Genomic DNA, 19,112 nt, shown 5'->3' with positions numbered 1-19,112 from the left:
TGTATCTTTGAGGGCAGTAGAGATACGCAATTGAGAGGACAACATATGGCATGTTAAAGAAATATTACTTCCCTAAAATACTCCATAAAATAAAACATTGTTTATTATTTTTTATCTGGCTGTTCTGTTAACATGGCTATTTATGTTTATTTATATTGCTGTTTCCATAGTAGAGAGCTTGTCACCATATCTCAAGTACAACCCTTAGAGAATAATCCCCTCTGTGGAAAAAAATTGATAAAAGTTATATATCTTTAACATGTAAACTTTTCAGGTGGTATCAGTGCTGTGCATCTGAAAAGTCTTAAAAATTCATTAAAAACAGTAACATACAAAAATGGTTTAGGTTCAATAATATGTAGTATTTTGAATAATAAAATAATGATGTTAAGTTTTCTGGTCTTGTTATTACTTCCTTGCTTTCTCAAGTCAGGACATCTGATCTCATTGATTTTTCAAAGAATGTTGCCGTTCTGGTGAAGTCTTTCCTTGAGCATGTAGCTGTAGTGCTTCAAGATGTCAGGAAAAACTGTATCAGGGCATGAGAATTTATATACAGCCACTCTAAAAGGCCACTTCAGAATAGCCTCTCTGTAGCATACCTGGAGAACAACTCTAGTGCAGACTTGCTGTGGCAGGAAGAGGTCAAACCAAGTTGTGAGTGTGCTCATACAGTTTATCTTGTGAAAGATAGATAATAAGTTTTGATCCAAGGATGGTAGGACCATTTGCATTATATGGCTATATATATAGCATAACCCTGGAAAATCTGTTACTTGTATCTGAATGTGTTAAACTAGCAGTTCAAGCAAGTTACCAACAACTGGAATAACAGATTTTCATTGCCCAGTGACCTCAGTCAGACAATACAGTGAAATCTGTATTGACATGGGTTGTGTATTGCTTAGGTAATGTTAATTTGCTGTCTTTGGGAGAAGTTAATAAATTAGACCAATGGCCAAATGATCCTAGCACATTATCTGCTCATAGCCCCTAAAGAACTACGTGAGCACTTGATCTAATGCACTTTCTTTCTAATCCATGGTCCTGTTTACAAAGGGTAAAGTTGAGCAGAAAGTTGAAGTTTCTGTAGAATCAGGCCTTTATCATGCAACTAATATGTTTTTCATATATATATATATTTACACTCATATATATACACACACACACGTAAGTTCTTTTACATTTTAGAATTCTTGAAATGTATGATAACTGATATAATTATAGTGGTGACTAACACTTTTTATGTCATAAATATCCATTGGCACTGATAAGATCTTTATCTCTTATTGTATTTTCTTGGTAATAAATGTATCAATTAAAACCTAAGAGTCTTCAACAAGGTTCTGCTCCTGGAAGATGAGAACAAATGTATTTCTCTGATCTGCTGACATTAGAAGATAACCCAACAGTGACACTGAAGCTATTGTTATCCACCATCTTCATCCAAGTCTGATAAGCGAAGACGTAAGAATCAATGACTTGGTGAGCTGGAAAAAAACTTTAAAAATTAAAGTGAGCCAATTATAGTAAAATACTAAGTAAAGTAATGGATTCTCTACCTTTTGGTATATTTAATCCAGTTTGGATGCCCTCTGGAAAATATTTGGACAACCACCAGTGTTGTCAGCAATATAGAGGTAGGATGGGGAAATATATAATGTTTATTTCAGAGACCATATTAAATGATCTTTGACTCCTGCAGTCATGAACATTATATGCATCAGGTCAAAGAACAAGTTAAAATTCATGTGGCTATTTTTATCTATATTGCTACATTAAAATGCTTGTGACTTAGTGATTCAAGGCCATAAAATTATAAAAGCACCAAAGCCTTCAAAACCCCACCACCTCTTCAGTGAAGAGTTCTGTGGCAGACTCAGGTGCCTGCCAGTGACCATGCAGCAGGGGTAGATATGAGAAATGGGACTGGGCACAGTGTGTCTGTTCATTCACACTGTATAGAGGTGTGCATCTGGGCTCATGTCCAGGGTAGAACAGGACATAGCATGCCCTGGAAGTCACTGAAATAACATGGGTGGGAGAAGAGCTTAAGCTCAGGGATGGGTGTGAGTTGGAACTAATGCCCCAAATACAGATCTGCCTTATACACTTGAAGATTCTGTAGGTTCTGGAGAACCTGGAGTGGTGAACTGTCAGTGATAAAATCTTACAGCTTAGGATTTACAAACCACTCTCAGGCCTTACATTTTCAGAGTAGCCATTTGTGTTTATGGTATGTTTGTCTTAAACCATTACGTATCTGACTCTTTGTAGTCTGATGGGCAGCAGTCCCATGCCAGGTTCATGGAAGCTGTATAATTGCTTGCTGTCTCTACTTTCCTTTGCATTCTACAGAAGATAAAAGATGGATTTGACAGTGGCATTGGTAAGTCATGAGGTCCACATCCTTGCTTGAAAATGTCATCAACTGTGGCAATGACAGCCTTAAAAATTGTGGCTGGAGAATCACTGGCTGAAAGTAGGATGAAAAAGTTGTAAAGCATCCAACTATCCTTTTTGCCCTAAAAAAGGTACTGAAATCCACATTCAGACAATTCTGCATGTCTTAGAACTGGGGCAGCTGCATATGCAGCAGCAAATTTGATCACAGTGCTGGGTTTGTTTGCTCAGTTGCTCCTGGAAATCCACCAGCATCTGTAAAAATGCATGGTAGTACAGCAGATAATATCACAGTACAGGGCACCTTGTTCTTGTTCACAGCTGAATGTTCCCATATATCATCATCAAAAACTCATGGGCATAATAGGAACAGCAGGAGTCAGGGCTTATCATAGCACAAAACCATGGTGTTGTGGTCATGACTAACAAACAACCTGTATCAGAGCATGTAAGTCACATCCTCTCCATTTAGGTCTGCAAGATAAGTGGTTGTTTGCATCATAGTAGCTACCATATAGCCAGCACAAAATAAAAGAAGGTACAAATTGGTCATCTTCACCACCACCAGGATAATAGGTTTTTTTGACGTGCTGGAGGTATCAGCAATGCTGTGTTTAGGTGAAAAGTAATAGACTGTGACATGGAAGGCAAGACTGTATGTAATACTTTATCTAAAACTTATGAAATATGAAAGGTAGCATCAAAGCTGTTCATTTTCTACAAACAGCAAACATGTTCTCAGTCTGCCTTCATCAAAACTTTCATATGCTTAATGCCAACTGCTAGGCTACTGGCCTTGTTCTAGCAAAAGCTATGTCTTGTTCATTTGTGTATGATTTGTGCAGATCCAGTTTTTCCAGAGTTCTTTTTCATGGTTGCATGGGCGGTTTAGTGGCTGTTGGCCTTTGTGGCATTGCTGCTGAGATAAACACTGTTCAGGCAGACTTCAGATAGCTCTTTGTATCCCATTTTTGGCTTTTGTTTCTTAAATTCTAATGTATTCTCTGTTTTGTTTTCCTTGCCACTTGCTTGGGAACCTGAACTTTTCCAGTGACAGCTATGTTGGCTGAAGGTTTGTGGGTGCACCTGCCTGAGATGCTTGCGTAGTGGGGCTGGAAACTCAACACTGTGTGAAAGTCTCCTCAGTACTTTAAAGGGAATTTCCTCTAACAGGAAGACCAGATATTTATCCCAACTTTATGCTCTCCAGCAGCAGTCCTTGGAGAGGGAGTGAAAGTCTGGAAGACTGAACCAGTACTTGATTTGCTTTCATTTTCTACACGAGTGTAGAGCTTTTCAGAAGAACAGCTGAAGACCAGCCACATAATAGTCCATGGTGCAGGTTCTCAGGGCATCCTCTGAATTATTCCTTGTCCTATAAACAGTATCTTGTCTCCTTCCACAGCACTGTGCTTTTGACCAAAGGAATAGCATACTAGTATAGCAACAGTTCCAGGAGCTTACTAGGAGTAGCAAATTTTTGATGGTTTTAGTAGTATGTTCATGAGTTACATACCTATAGAGCTGCTTTACTCAGTGGCTTTACTTGGCTGCAGCTTGCAGAAATAAAGATTGTTGAACACTATGCCAAGTATGTTTGAATGAATTACTTTCTCTGAGGGAGCCATCTCTGTATTTATATGCAAGAATTGAACCAAACTTTCCCATATTACCTCCATAAGTAAAAATACTATTTCTCTGCTTATTCTCCAACTGTAAGTTGCTAAAGATGTTATTCGCAAGTTTGTGTATAACTCTTGCCTTTAGGAAAATTTTCCCCTCTTTTTTCTGTTATATAGCTGAGAAACATGGAAACAAATGAAGAATACATTTTGTATCCACTCCCTGCTACACAGATATTTATTTTTGTAACATGCCACTTTAATTCCTAAGGGTTGGGATTCATTGCACTAGCAAGAGTTGTTATAAATGTGCTTTACTAAGTATTTATTATCTCTTGTATGGATTTCATATGTATAGATGCATATGCAGTATGCCTATGTATAAATTATGACTAAAGTATAGATGCACTGGTATTTGTTCAGTTACTTGGAAATCCAAGGAAAATAATGTATTTCTACTAATATCACTTCATCTGTGTCTGTGCCTTACAGTAGATTGTTTCATTGTTGGTGTTCCACATTGTGAAAACAGTGTATATTGCTTAGGCAGCTATTGCAGGAATCAACAAAATGTGGATCAGATGATGACTGTCCTATCTAACTGCTAAATAGAAAATATATGTAGCCTAGCATGGTGGGTTGACCCTGTCTGGATGCCAGGTGCCCCCAAAACCACTCCATTCTATCACTCCCCCCTCCTCAGCTGGACAGAGAGAGAAAATAGAATGAAAAGCTCATGGATTGAGATAAGAACAGGGAAAGATCACTCACCAATTACTGTCATGGGCAAAACACTTGACTTGGGGAAAATTAATTTAATTTATTACTAATCAAATCAGAGTAGGATGAGAAATAAAACCAAATCTTAAAACACCTTCCCCCCACCCATCCCTTCTTCCTGGGCTTAACTCTATTCCTGAATTCTCTACCTCCTCCCCTCCAAGTGGCACATGGGGAATGGGGGTTACAGTCAGCTCATCACATGTTGTCTCTGCCGCTCCTTCCTCCTCAGGGGCAGGACACCTCACACTCCTCCCCTGCTCCAGCGTGGGGTCCCTTCCACAGGAGGCAGTCCTCAAAGAACTTCTCCAACATGAGTCCTTCCCGCGGGCTGCAGTTCTTCACAAACTGCTCCAGCATGGATTCCCTGCGGGCTTGCAAGTCCTGCCAGCAAACCAGCTTCAGCATGGGCTCCTCTCTTCATGGGACCACAGGTCCTGCCAGAAGCCTGCTCCAGCACAGGCTTCCCACGGGGTCACAGCCTCCTTTGGGCATCTTCCTGCTCTGGCGTGGGGTCCTCCACGGATATCTGCTCCACTGTGGACCTCCCTGGGCTGCAGGGGACAGCCTGCCTCACCATGGTCTTCCCCATGGGCTGCTGGGGAATGTCTGCTCCAGCAGCTGAAGCACCTCCTCCCCCTCCTTCTTCACTGACCTGGGGGTCTGCAGGGTTGTTTCTCTCACATCTCACTCCTCTCTCTGGCTGCAATTGTGCAGGAGTTTTTTTCCCCTTCTTAAATATGTCATCCCAGAGGTGCTACCACTGTTGCTGATGGGCTCAGCCTTGACCAGCGGCAGGTCCATCCTGGAGCCGGCTGGCATTGGCTCTGTCAGACATAGGGGAAGCTTCTAGCAGCTTCTGAAAGAAGCCACCCCTGTAACCCCCCCGCTACCAAAACCTAGCCACGCAAACCCAATACACCTCGTTAAGCAGCATTTTGGTAGAAGACAATATTAGTGTTGGCCTCTTCTCTTTAATTTATTTATCCTTGTTTTACCAAGAGACTATACATCAGAGAGGTTTCCTCCATGCGCCATCTGTTTCCTTGCAATTGAGAATGGTAGAATAATTTTCTGAAGAATTGCTGACAAGATGTGGCAAGGGAACAGTAATCCATAAGGACGTGATTTCTCATTAAAGTCACTCAGCTCATCTGTGATACAGCAAGCTCTTGATTTACACTGGTCACCTCTGGAGCAAGGAGGACAGTGACTGGTAAGTTACATTTTTTATTGCATAGGCTAATGGTGAGGTTCTTGACAGTAACTGGGATTGCTGTCAGATCAGTTTTCATGGCACAGACACTTATCTAAGTGAGATTATTCTAGTTAGACAGTTTATCATGATAACAGATGTGACCATAGATGCCTCTTGACCTTAGTTACTTCATGATGTCTTAATGTTGGCTGGCTTTTGTCATATCATTCCTTAGGCTTTTGCTAGGAAGGGCAGGTGGACCGCACAAGGCCTCTCATGAATTAAAGCAGACCTCTCTTTTTGGCTTTGTGGTAGAGATCTTAAATTTTTTTCCATGTGTGCTTCCTGGTCTTCTCTCATGAACAGAACCTTAGTGCAGATAGCTGCTTCTGCTCTTGCTGAGCAGCCAGTTTATGGCATATTGGCACAGCTGGACCTGTCAGCCAGATGACAATAGTTGCAAGCAGGCAAAGGTAATTACTGTAGGGCAATTTAAAACTTAAGTATCTGCCATAGAAGCCTGGGTGGGGTGGAAAGGGCAAGAAATAATATGATAGAAATGAGAGACAGAATCACAGACATGGTGATTGGAAGGGATCCTGCAGGTCATCTAGTCCAGCCTCCTGCTTAAAGTAGCACTATATACCTTGGAGGGCTGAAAGCACAGGGGAGCATACATAGGTAGGAAGTATACCTAGACTAGAACAGAAAGTGGAGGTATTCTCCTCCAGTTGAGGAACCATGTCTTTCCACGGTAAAATGAAAGCTACTTTTAAGTTATGATCAGCCTTCCCCACCCCTCTATTTCTATATATCAGTATTTCACAATAAATACCAGCTGTCTTTTCAAGAGGGTCCTCAAAGTTCTTAGAAGTACAGAGTAAGTTAAGCCTCTGTATAACATGAAAAAAGAAGATTCTATATAATGTGGAAAAAAAAGGAGAATCCGTGATTATTGTGTAAATCATTGGCTGGAATAAAGGAGTTATTTCTCCTTCTCTGATAAAGGGCAGATGCTTTGCTCACTTTTTATTCTTAGTGTATAAGGAGTCTTGGGACAGAGATCTTTTCCTACCTTACACAAATCCGAGTAAAGAAGTGTAAAAGCTAGTCAGCTTTCAAGCAGAATCATTGAGATGGGTTGACCCTGGCTGAACACCAGGTGCCCACCAAGGCCATTCTATCACTCCCCCATCCTCAGCTGGACAGGGGAGAGAAAAATATAACAAAAAACTTGCAGGTCGAGATAAGGACAGGAGAGATCATTCACTAATTACCATCACAGGCAAAACAGACTCAATTTGGGAAAATTAACTCAATTTATTACAAATCAACCAGAGCAAGGTAATGAGAAATAAAACGAAATCTCAGAACACCTTCCCACCACCCCTCCCTTCTTCCCGGGCACAACTTCACTCCCGGATTTCAACACCAAGCCCCCCCAGCGGCACAGGGGGACAGGGATGGGGTTTATGGTCATCACACGTTATTTTCTGCCGCTTCACCTCCTCAGGGCGAGGGCTGATCACACTCTTCCCCTGCTCCAGCGTGGGGTCCCACCCACGGGAGACAGTCCTTCACGAACAATTCCAAAGTGGGCCATTCCCATGGGCTGCAGTTCTTCATGAACTGCTCCAGCATGGGTCCATTCCCATGGAATGGGAGCACACTGCTCCAGCATGGGTCCCCCACGGGGTCACAAGTCCTGTCAGAAAACCTGCTCCGAACCTGCTCCAGCGCGGGGTTCTCACGGGGTCACAGCCTCCTTCGGGAACCCATGTGCTCCGGCGTGGGGTCCTCCCCGGGCTGCAGGTGGAGATCTGCTCCACCGTGGACCTCCCTGGACTGCAGGTGGACAGCCTGCCTCACCAGGGTCTTCACCACGGGCTGCAGGGGAATCTTCGCTCTGGCGCCTGGAGCATCTCCTCCCCCTCCTTCTTCACTGACCTTGGTGTCCACAGGCTTGTTTCTCTTACATGTTCTCACTCCTCACTCCAGCGGCTGTTTCCCCCGTCCCAACTTTTTTTCCTTCTTAAAAACGTTATCACAGAGGCGTTACCACTATCACTGATTGGCTCGGCCTTGGCCGGCGGCGGGTGTGTCTTAGAGCCGGCTGGTATGGGCTCTCTCTCTCTCGAACACAGGGGAAGCTTCCAGCAGCTTCTTACAGAAGCCACCCCTGTAACCCTCCCCCCCTCCCTGCTACCAAAACCTTGCCACACAAAACCAATACAATCATGTTTACTCTTGACCTGCCAGTATTGCCATGTGAATTTCAGATCTGTAAGTCTGTGTTCCTTCTGGCTTATCCATTGTTAATAGGACAAAAACAAATGGAAAATCTAAGATTGGAAGTTCAGCCCAAGCCCTAAACTGACTAAAAGATGTGCTTAGTTTCATGTAGAAATGTAGTTAAATGAGCTCAGAACATAATTCCAGCCCAATTTATGTGGTTGGAGGAGCATTTCCTTAATTATCTGTGCTGACAGTTGGTGATGGGATGCTATATGGTTTTAACAGGAGTGACAGTCTGCTATTTGTCTTACCTGACACACCTGAAAAATAAAAAATTTTCATAATGTTTCACTCCAAACTTTGCTTTTAACTGTGCTTATTCTGCCCCTTCCTTCTCCCAGATTATCCAAGGAAAATGTGAAAATGCAGCTGGTGACTACAAGAAAATCAAGATCACAGCACAAGGTAGAATATCTAATCAAAGTAGCTGTTTGGTAGACAAAAGGGTACATGCCTTCAAGCAGTGAGAGCCCCAGCTCTGTCATGAGGTGGTGGATGTACTGACCCACATTAAGGTGTTCTGCTTTGCTTCCTGGCAATGCACATTTGCTTTGGTTTTGCTGCAAACCCTCTAGTTGGGATCCTCTGGAAATAGGAGCCTAGAGAAACAGCATGATTGGCTTGAAAGATTATTTTGCTGTGATTGCTAAACCAGCTGCACTCTTCCACCAGCTCACCATGTCAGATTCACATAAGCATGCTCCAGTGCATAAGCACACTTGTAAGATGCTAAATTCAGCCAACCGTCTCTTCACTCCTCAAGGGCTGAGATAAAGAGGAGTGTGAGTGGCAGATACTGGAGGAAGAGACTGGCAGATCACAGAAAGCCAGACTAACTGCTGAGTTCTGAGTCACTTAGTCAGAACCACTTAATATGACCTTAATAATTCAGTAAGACCAAGGATATTTTGAGCTAGGTGAATAGAAATGGAAGATTCTAGAGTAGTCACCCCAATATCCCTTTCTCACAAATGTGAAACATTAGAGCAAAATTTGGTTGTATCCCTCCAAGTAACTCTTAATGAAGCAACTTAAGAGGATGTTCCCAGAGAAAGTTCTGTGGTTAACTATCTCCTGCATTGTCTTTCTTAGAGGTCACTGCTGCCTGACTGTTTCTTGTTGGCTCTTCCTCCAAGCAGTCTACATGTATGTGTGACCTTAGCCTGGAATCTATGCTAGCAGTTTGCTAGAATGCAAGCTCCTTGCATTGAGATTCATAACTCTCTTACAGGATAATAATACAAAACAGCTGAGTCAACCCAACAACTTCCCTTGGCTAACACTGTGTAAACAGAAAAATCCATTTCTGTTGGCTGCAATATTAATGAACCAAGGTTCATTAGAGTCAGTGCACAGACACTTGAACATGCTGGTAACATGCAGCTTTGAAAGCCTGGTAATATTTTGAATAAAAAAAGGGCAAAACATTTAAAATATTGTATATGAAGTTGAAAGATGCATGGTTTAAATTGAAAGCTATAGAGCTGACACTGGCATGAAGGTAATGTGTCTAAAGAATGGATTAGTAACAAATTATTGTTGCCAAGTGTTTGTTTGACTTTTTTTCAGAAGGAAAAGGAATCTCTACCTATTTGCAAACACAAAATTCTAACTTGTCCATAAATGCAAAACCTGTCTAAAACCCAGATTCTCTCTGTGTCTTTGTTCACTTGCATTTTCAATCCTCAGTATTTCCAGTAAGTCTGCTTAAGGAAACCTCTGTCCTGAAAGAATATACTTACTACATTTAAACTCATAATTGTGAAGTAAAAATAAATAAAAAATGCTCTATACTTCTGAAATGTAAACATCTTCAGATTTTTTTAATCATGGACACAATCTGAAAATTTACTACCTCTTATGTGATCACAGCTATGTGTATATTTGCAAGTTACATGAGGTCTCAGCAGCCTTGAAATCATCATACTGGTGAAAGTGTAAGAATAAAACACCGGTCACTGACAGTGGATTTATCACCATGGATCCTTTTGCTATTTCTTGTCTTGCATAGGCAATGAAAAGGCTGAGAAGAGCAGCTGGTGATTTCTTTTCATCTCTGTACCTGGGCGCCTCATCATGACAGGATCCTTATCTACACAGAAAGAGGAGAAACTACTGCTGTTACAAATGTGCTCATTAAATCAGGCTGATGCTTTCATTCCAAAAATATTTGCATGTGTTTGGATGTTTTTCTTGATGTATTTTTGCTATCTGTGTAGTGGATGCATGCACACAAATACATGCAAAGCTTAAATGGACTTAGGGAAAGCCCCCAAAATGCAAACTTTACAGTTTTTGAAGCTAGATGGTAGTCTCATATTTGACAGTGAATATTTAGACGTATACTGAAAAGGAACACATTCACATGCCTTTCATCTTAATAAACATGGTCCTTTTTATCCTGTGTTTTATGATGACTATCAAATGATAAGGGAATCAAGACAAATGTCTGCGTTCTGAGAAGGTGCTGAATAACCAATGCAAGAAAAAGCAGTTTTGAAAAGAGATTTGCAACTGAAAGGTCACATGGCAGCATTGGCAACTTGTTTAATGTACCAAGAATAAGATAATTTAACATGCTTCTCAAGGATTCTGAAAAAAGGCCTGGTGTTCCTCTGTGCCTGGTGTTATGGCATTGTATTTGGAGGCCTTTTAAAACACACAAAGACCTAGCATTATTTAAGCAAAACTGCCCCATCCTGATGTTCACCACTAAGACCACTTAGATGGTTACATCAGAAATTGACATTGACTCAAACAAGCATTTAATGTTTATGTAGAAGGCTCTACCTCATACCAAATGTGTACATTGGCAAATATATTACAGTATTAGCATATTAGCACGCATCAGCAGATATTGGAGTTTGGGCTGTGATAGCTGTTGGAGAGAGGGATTCTAGCTATTTATCGACTCCACAGCAGAAGGATTCTGAATGTTACCTTTGGCACTTGCTAAGGCATTGACTGGCTCCCACTTTGATACCCCATGCAAGACAGAAGGCATTTTTCCCATGCTGCAGCTTTGCTTAGATTCTCCCAGTCCTTCAGTTTACAGCAAGGAGGCTTAAAAGGAGCCACAGTTTGCTTTTACCTGGAAATGTCTGTAAGAGATTTATAATGTCTTTTATATCTATTTGTAATGGTATTTTTTTTTCAGACCATTTTCTCAAATGAGTGGGGCAGAGGATGTCTTGCTAAATAGTAGTATAGGAAAAGACTTCACCACAAGCACTAAGTACATCTTAGTCACTTAAGTTCTTGCCCTAAGGTTAGAGACACTGTTTGAAAAGCACCGCCTTAGGTTGATCTTGCTAGACATCCTTAATGAGTGTTCCCTGGTCAGACAGTCCCCCTGTGCTAGTTGGGTATGGGGACTGAGATTGCTTGCACTTTGCATAGTAAAATTACAGTTGTTTGCTGAGACCAGAGCTATAGTCTTTACTCATTGGCTTTTCAGTGGCAGCCCCAATTAATCTCTTGTGGAAATACTCTGCCGAAATGAATATACTGCCAAATAGCAAGAAAGAAGTTACATGGCTGAGGCAGAACATTTTAATTTATTACAAGGGAATCTTTCAGAAATCAAATCTATATACACCCATGAAAGATACAGAATAAGTTAAAGGAGCACACCTCCCATCAACTAGCCTTCTGCTTAAAATCTTATTTTCTCTACCTTGGCAAAGAGGTATTGGCAGGTCCTGCTGAGTTTACAGAAGAACAATCAATAATAGAGTTGAATTAACAACCATGGTCTGAATGATACCATGGAAAGTACTCTGCAGCTTGAACACTGTAGAACTTTCTGTATACAATATTTTCTTCTTAGTTATTCCACTGGGTGGCACAACTCCTACATTGCCTTTTCAAAGATATCATTCAGTATTTGAATATGTTGAATTATTTTGCAGTATTATTTTGCGGTGGCAGCTGCAGCCTTGAGTTCTGATCACATTGCCTAGCCAGATGAAATAGGGACTTAAGCTAATTGGAAGGCAAGTGCCACTGTACTGTCTTCAGTCCAAGATAAAAACTAAACCACCACTCTCCCCTCCCCCCCCTACCCCCCGCCTTCTTCCAAACTGTGGTTATCGGACTTTGAACAAAATCTAATGTATTGGACTTAGGATCAACTAAAGATTTCCACAAACAAAACACTTCAGTTTCAGGAAAGAAAACAAAAAGTATTGACTGCCTTCATGAGAACTACTTGATGACCTGTATTTTCAAAAATTCTTGAGACCCTCACACTTCCCAGGGTGGAATTGGTAAGGAAACTGTCCTGCACTTCAGGTGGATCCATCCACAGTCTTTTATGAAATCCTTCCCAGTGGCAAGGAAGAAATCTAGACCTCCAAATCCTGCCTGCTCAGAGAAATGTCAGTTAGAACTCATGACAACAGTTCTCTCCATGTGGTTGCCTTGCTGATGAAGAATATCTAGTTTTGGCCTTCAATGTTATAAAATGCTCTGACAGACTAACAAGACCCAGCTGCTTCACAGCTCCCCCAGTTGTCGTTTGCTCTCTAATCCTTCATCCCTTTAAGGCTTTTCCTTTGGAACCCCCCCCCCCCAAACCATTCACTGTATTCCCCACCAACTCTGCTCTGAGAGGTAGTTGAGCCTGCTGCAGTCCCCATTTCTAAATCTATGAAGACCTTCAAACCTTAGAACTGGTTGACTCCTGAAGTGACAAGGCTAGCCTGTTACCTCAGCTTGCCCTCAGGCAAAGGACATACGGTCACAATAACAGCACAAGCATCTGCTTTTTAGTTACATGTTTGCTGTCTCTCATTATGTATAAGTATGATTAAGGAAAGAAATTCTATGATGTTTAAATGAAGTGTTTTGTTATAGTGACAGGGATTCTCAGGTATTTGCAGATGTTATTTTTTTATTATTATTTGTAAGTCCGGTACCCAAGGAAAACACTTCCATCGTGTAATGGGTGTGTCTTTTGTCAGTTCAGCCCCTAGCTCCATTTACTTTTGAGCCCAGGGGTTAATTTCAGTGAAATCTGAGAGAGGAATAGGTAGGACTTACAGATGTCTCTAATTGGGTACAAAATTTGGGAGAACTGTCCTGTGACTAGAAGAGAACTGTACAAATGAAGATCCTCCTTAGAGAACTCACACATTATATGTAACATTTGGCTGTAGCTAATCAGTCAAAATGTACCTGACCATCCAATTAGCATTTGTGCACTGTCAGATTAGTTATAACTCTGCTTTCTAGCAGTCTCTTGCAGGATGCAGCTGGAAATATTGCTGCAGGAACTGGGTCATGACAGTAGGGGACAAATCTATAAGAAAACCATTTCATTAGTTATGCTACTCATGCAACAACTAATTTTACATGAAGGAAATGACTCAGTAGTCAGGTTCACATAAGTCTTTTGTGCAGAAGGCATATGCTTTTATCTTTTGATACACGATGGTTTTTATTTTTCAAATAAATATATTTGGGTTTTGTAGATTCAATTCTCTTTTGCTAAAATCCTGCTATACTAACGTTAGCTCCTTTGTAACTATAAAAGGAACAAGGCTGTAAGGGTATTCTATATGGCAGGTGACAGCTGCAGAGTGGTAAATCAGGATCACTTACTGAAGCTCATTAATTTACCCATATAAGCAAGCTTCTACACCTCATTTTTGTGTCTAGAGTGCTTCAACTTTTCTGCTTTATTTTTAAGCTACAGCTGCTATGCCCCCAGATCTTTATACACATGGGATAAATTCCCCTTGACTTCAGTGGAGTTCTACCAGCCAGAAATTTTGCTTCTGGCCTTCTTTAGGACTTAAATTGTGTGTGTTGGAAGAAAATGTCAGATTAGACTCAGGAGAAAAAGAAATACAAAAAATACCTACATGTCTAAACTATAGGCAGAAAACAGAAAGTGGGAATTGGTGATGGATTATTTTCATTAAAATTACATTTTATATTTGCTTAGAAATCCAAATGTTGCTTTAGCTTTCCCAGGTTAAATAACATATCTGAAGTATTGTTTGGGACAGCAGACACTTAACAGAAAATTGATAGGAACAGAAATTTTAAGTGTCTTTTACTCTTAAGCGGTGTTGTGTCCTAAAATAAAAGATGGCATTTTTAGGACAAAAAGGAGGACATTTTTAAAAAATCTGGGTTTCCATACTTAATTTTTTCCCACTTCTAAAGAAGTTTCAAAGGACAACTTTAACGTCCTTTTACAGTAAAAAGTATGCTACAAATGTGAATTATCTCACCAAAGGACTTTGGTTTCTCAAATGTATTTAATATTTGTGTTGCTTCTGCAGTTCCAATTATACTGATGTACCCTGATGCCATGTATGTAAATCAATGTCCTTGCTAGCACTTACATTATTAGCTCCCCAGCTCTGCTGCATCTCTTGCTAAAGTGCCATGGCTCTACTGAGAGCTTGCCCTTGGTTAGCTTGCCCTTGCAGATGCCTGGCAGAAATGAGGTTCTGTGAGAGCTCTAAATGAGAAGGGGGGAAATGACAGAAAAGAAATTGTTAGGACATATGTGTCTGTGCAGTGGTGGATGATTAAAGGGTGAGTGAGAGGTAGGGTGGATGACACCCTAACTCATAATGCATGTCTTTCAAATCGTAGCTTGGCTGGGTTGCCAAGGGGTTGTGGTTAGGAGAAGAGTAGTTACCCTGTGGGCACTTGGAGGCTGTAGATACTCTGCACAACCTTGTTCTTCATTTGAAAGCAAGACCTATAACTATATGAGCAACAATTATGTTTGTGTGAAAGGGAGAGGTTCAAAGTGAAGCTCTGCATGAATGAGAACCTACAGGTAAGGTGAGAGTGCTCTTGCTAGAAAGATAGTGAAAAAAGGAGATAAAGTTGCTTGTCACAGGTTTTATTTTCTCTATCCTTTTCTGTTCTTTTCTGTTCTTTTCTCTCATTCTTTTCTGAGAGGGAACAGAGCTTCTTATCCCCTGAATGGCCTTTATTTTTCCTGCTGGCACATACCAGCTCTGAACTTGATTGTACCAGTAGAAAGCTCCTTTTAGTGATACAGTTTTTCACTTTGTTTAGGGAACAGATGGAAAGTATGCTGGCCAAAACACTCGTTCCAGCAGAAGGTGTGTCTCTGCTAACTTATATTCTGAGCACTTCCACCCTCAGCTTAGTTTCTTCCTTTAAAATTTTTGTTAGTTTGGAAAGGAGGGTCACGCTTTTTGTTATTGCATACAGTAATACCAATGGCTGTAACTTGGAACTTTAGTTCTACTCTTAAGAAAAGGAAACATTTTGTATTATTTACTACACAGGACATTTTCTTTATGAACTATTATCTAAAAATAGCCCATATCTTATCCAACAGAACAGCAATGAATGCTCATAAAACAAAGTGAGAGTTCATGATTATTTGTGGCTTCTCATTAGAGTGTGAATCTAATCCTTTAAACCTGAAATTGTTGATTTTGTTTTCAAGCTGTTTCTCTAGCTCTGATGCTAGCCTGCCTAGCCAGATGCATAATTAGTTTCAACATCAGAAGGACTTCAAATAGAACAGTGCTGTGAACTGGGTGGTCTGGTTCCTTTTAAGTGCTTGCCTACTGCAAAACTGTTAGACGTACAAAGTGTGGATTTTTTCCTTCAACTTTTAACTTCACACCATTGCTTGCACAGGTAGCTTTGGTATTAGTATGAAAACAGAAAACCAGTAGATGATTTAAGATGTTTTTTAAAGAGAAAATTGCACAGCATCAAACCCTGTTAGAATAGTTACCAAAGTGCTTTTGGTAGCTAGTTCCAGGTAAGCAATATTCAACAGGGGAATTTGTATTGGTTACAGATGATAAAGAAAGTAATGGAAATTTCATACAATTAAGAATAACTGATTTTAGAGAACTTGCTGCTGTGAAGTGAATCATTAGCTTACTAGTGATCTCTTGGACTCTTCTAGTGTCATGCGTAAGGAAGGAGGGCTTGGAGTCCAGGAGTGTCTGCCATGAAAAGTGACTGTTCAGGGTATGTCTGTAGGGTACAATGGATTTGCTGTTAATGTGTAGAAATTTCTGCTATTTGGTCACTAATACCATTGCTCTTTGGACCATCTAGCTCAAAGCTAATGCAGATAACTTTATCTGCGTTGTGTCTTTGATGGCAGGCATTTCCAAGCAGAAAGCATATTTCTCTGCAGTAATAGAAGTAAAGGCACATAAGTAAGTGGAACTATAAAAGCAAAGAAGACAGAGAATGGACATGGTGAACCCTGGAATAAATCCAGCCTTTGTTGCAGCCAACTGGTGGCATTTAGGTATCTCTCAGTTGCATTATCCTATAGAATGTTTTTAAGGCCTGCAGGTCTTAGCAAAGTACATAGTGAAGACTGAAGCAGGGCTGTGGCAAAAAGTCCAGCAAACAAACAGAGGTGTTAATGCTAGCCATAAAAAATAAGGAATATGGAGATTGTAGTGATTCAGGTCGTGTAACAACTTGCAGGCAGAGATACAGGGGGGAACTTTACAAATGTCAAGGGAGAGAATGTACTGAAGAGAAAATAAGCCTTGAATGATTTTGAATGGTGGATTTGATGTTAATGACACCAGAAGAGCAGAAACATAGATTTTGTTGTAGAATTGATTTGGGTAGGGTTTTTTACCATTTTAAATCAAAAAGGTAAATAAAAGTATTAGGGATGTTGACAAAGCAGACTGGCATGGCAGTGGAGAAGTTCCAAAACCAAATTTTGAAGGAACAAGAAAGATTTCCATTGAGGTATATTCTTTAAATGACTGTCACCCCCAAAGTACTCACATTGGCTTGTGAGTACTCACAAAGAGTTAAAAAATTCCAGACTGCTGAAGAACACAAGGATGACTTAAGGAAAACTACTAAAATGTAGATCAGTCTCCAGAGGAATAGGCAGTAAATGAAGTGGGACAAAACTCAAAAAAATTGTGCTGGAGTGAACTCCTTCAGCCCTGAAGTTAGTCATGTAATTGGTTCTGTATGTGAATTCAGTGGTTTTCCTGTACATATCAGCTTGCAAAATGGGGATGTGAATGATCTAATGCCCATCTTCTATTTCAGTATGTTCACATCAGTTTAACTACACCATAACTCACAGAAAGGTTTTCTCCAGTGCTGTTCCCCAGTGGCATGACGACACATGACATTAGATGTACCAAGTAATATCTTTTTGTATCAGTATATTAAGTAAACCTGATACTTTATTTAAAGAGGGAAAAGTATGGATGAAAGAACCATGAATTCAAGATGTTAAGGTTAATAGGTCAAAATCTAACCTAAATAAAACTCTCAATGAGAGTTTTGCCTGGGCAAGGGCTGTGGGATTTAGCCTTAAGAGAATTAACAAGGTACATCAGGTCTCTTCACTGTTCTGATTGCCAGAAGCCTGTCTGGACTGTGTCCAGAAATACATTCTCAATCACAGCAGATTAAAGCAGCTAATGCAGGAAATGATGTGTACTGTTTCACATTGTCTGCTCTGTTTTTATCTAGACAGGTACAGTAATAACTGTACAGAGAAAATAAGAGGAAAAAATGCTGAATTATTTTAATCAGCTGATGTTTTAGTCATATACTTGTTTTCTGGGGAAGTAATTATTTTCAAGTAATTGTAAGCTGACTTCTAAAAATCCTGTTATAGTTCTTTCTTCACCTTGGGAATCCTTTTTGATCTTTTAAAGCTGTTGTGGATCCCTCCCCCTTTAAAAAAAAACCTCATAAAATGTTTACAAGTCTTGTTTATATTCCCATAACATTTTTCATTATGCTGTGACAGCTTCACTGAAAAATTATTTTAATTATCTCAAAATGAATCGCACAAAGAGGGAATATGAAAATATAAATCTTATGTCTGACTGTACTTTAATTGCTTCAGCTAATGAAAGAGGTATGAGATATCTACACAATGTGAAAGCTAAATTGCATGAACAATATAACCAGTATTAGAAATGTGCTGAATCTGTAGTACTCACTCTGCTTCAGTGGAAAGATATGGGGACTGTACCTGGTTTGCAGTGCTTGTTTCCTGCTCCTTGTATGGCAAGTTAATTTCAATGGGAAATGGTGTTGAAAACACCTAATAATTATCTCTTCTCTAGGTCAGCAGCATGGAGACATTAATGAACAAAACAAAGTAAATTTATGTTCCAAAAGCTGTGGGCCCTCTCCTGCCAACCTATCCACAAGAATTTCGTTATGTGAGTAGTTCTTATGTGACAGTGTAATGTGAGCTAATGCCTTGTGTATGTTATTAAAAAAAAAAGTCCACTAATTATAGTAAGTAACCTCTTACTACAAAAATGTCAATGAAGCAAGATAAAAGTGGGCACCAGCAGACAATAGAATGATTTTAAATGTATACACACATAACAGGTCAAATCTGTATGTCTAATTAGGTACTGTCTGTTCCCACAGTTGAAATTTTTGCTTCATCAGTTCCTAACCTTGTGATCTTTGACTGAATTTTATCCAAGACATTGCACACAGACATTTTACTTTTACAGACTTCTGAGCTTTCAGCTGTTTAGAAGCTATTGGTTGAAGGTGATGAATTCAACAAAGAACAAGGGTATGACAGAGAACCAGTGTTCGAACTGTTACTTTGTCAGTGACTCTTCCACCAACATAATGCAGGAATGCTGCAAGGTTATTAACCAACAAATCTCTCCTCTGTAGTCTAAAAATATCTCCCAATTGGGTGCCTTGGTGAAATGCCATGTGTTATAAATGGCAAAGCTGATTTCCAACTTACAGGGATAGTGAGGAAAGACTGCAGGAGCTTTGATATTTAGCGGAGTGGTAATGGACATGTTGCCATACACGTA

General features: G+C 40.2%; 1 long non-coding RNA gene across 7 annotated transcripts in view; it reads left to right on the top strand.

Moving 5' to 3' along the window:
* LOC126042732 (uncharacterized) overlaps positions 1 to 18,479 on the top strand; it is a 40,157-nt gene extending 21,678 nt beyond the window's left edge. The window contains exons 3-7 of one of the 7 annotated variants that reach the window (XR_007507277.1): positions 1,331 to 1,485; positions 1,584 to 1,640; positions 2,278 to 6,021; positions 8,640 to 8,703; positions 10,310 to 10,696. This is a non-coding gene — a long non-coding RNA (uncharacterized LOC126042732). Of the gene's footprint in view, positions 1 to 1,330; positions 1,641 to 2,277; positions 6,022 to 8,639; positions 8,704 to 10,309; positions 10,697 to 18,386 lie in introns of those variants that run through there. The other 6 variants (XR_007507279.1, XR_007507278.1, XR_007507281.1 and 3 more) reach the window with 6 other exon arrangements.
* Positions 18,480 to 19,112: the final 633 nt, after the last annotated feature.

This window comes from Accipiter gentilis, chromosome 9 (assembly GCF_929443795.1).
Source record: "Accipiter gentilis chromosome 9, bAccGen1.1, whole genome shotgun sequence".
NCBI lineage: Eukaryota > Metazoa > Chordata > Aves > Accipitriformes > Accipitridae > Astur > Astur gentilis.
This window is presented reverse-complemented; position numbering and strand designations above follow the sequence as displayed.